A 1,374-nucleotide genomic window follows, 5' to 3' on the forward strand; every position below is an offset into this window, starting at 1 on the left:
AATTGAAGGAAGTACGTAACACTTCCGTCAGTTCTGATAGAGTGAGGGCGGCAGTTCTGGGAGCCACAGACTTCTTCTGAACAATAGTCTACAACAACAAAAATACACATCTGCACAGGGACTTCTTCACAGGGATCAAATCCTTACATTTGCCCTTGATGTCTGGATAGGTGTGTTTTTGTGTTTTCCCCCATTTCCAATGACTGCCACGTGAATGATTGAACATAGGAATGAGATGAATTATAAACTAGAGTGTTTGTGGATGAAGTCATTCATATGTCTATGTGAACTGTACAGAAATCTAATCTTAAGTATTTTGGTCATTTTCCTGAGAAATATGAACTAATAATAGGGCATCGCTATGTTCTCTTTGGTGTTGCTAGGGCAGTCAGGTTAGTTGTTAGACGGTTACTAGGGGTTTCTGGGTTATAGTTGGGTATTGTTCAGATATTATGTTCTCCAGGGTGTTGCTACTAATACTAATAAATGCTTCATTAAAGGGACCAGAAATGAAAATTGTCATTATTTTCTTCACCATTATGTTGTTTCAAACCCGTATGACTTTCCTTGACATATTCTTTTGTGTTACACAGAAAGAAAGTACTACAGATGTGAAACGACATGAGGGTTAGTAAATGATGACTGAACTTTTTTTATTTTTTAGGTGAACTATCCCTTTAAGATAAGCTTCTTTTTATGTGCATTTCATTGTGTGATTGCTTGGTGGATGATATGCACAGATGTTTATCACTTTGACCGAGATCAGTATTTGACTGAGACAAGTGATTTTCCTTAAGTATAGATACTGTGGCTTTGTTTGCTCACTGAATGCATGTGTACAGAATGTACATATACATTCAGCCACTGGGTGGCTCTGTTCACACAGAAACCTATTGAAGTTCATGTTTACATTCTCTTTCTTCCTCTGTCTGTCTTTATTTATCTCCATGTTCCCTTGGCATTGGCCTTGCAGTTTTTAAAAAGCTACAAATTTAAGATTGATGCAGCTAGTTCTAACATTGAAAGGGAGCAAAGCTTTTGAAAAATGTGTCATTTGAAAGCAATGTAGTTATACAATCATCAAAGATAGTGAAAAAACAGTAGAATCTCTTTGCATGCCAACATCACACTAATTTAATCATGTCTTTAAACCATCTGTAACCTGCCTTTTTTTCTAGCTTTGTGATTTGTGAACAAAATACACTAAACTTGAACTTGAAATTGTATATATTGAATTTGGTATATATGGGGCGACCACTGTGTTTCTCAATGGGAGTCTGTTTCAATCTATATGACTGACTCAATCAGGTCCAGTTGTCTGCCTGCTACATCAGGAGGGGGTAGCCTTCCTAACCTGCTACTTATATTACACAT

The sequence above is a fragment of the Abramis brama genome, assembly GCF_963993115.1.
Source record: "Abramis brama genome assembly, chromosome: 23".
NCBI lineage: Eukaryota > Metazoa > Chordata > Actinopteri > Cypriniformes > Leuciscidae > Abramis > Abramis brama.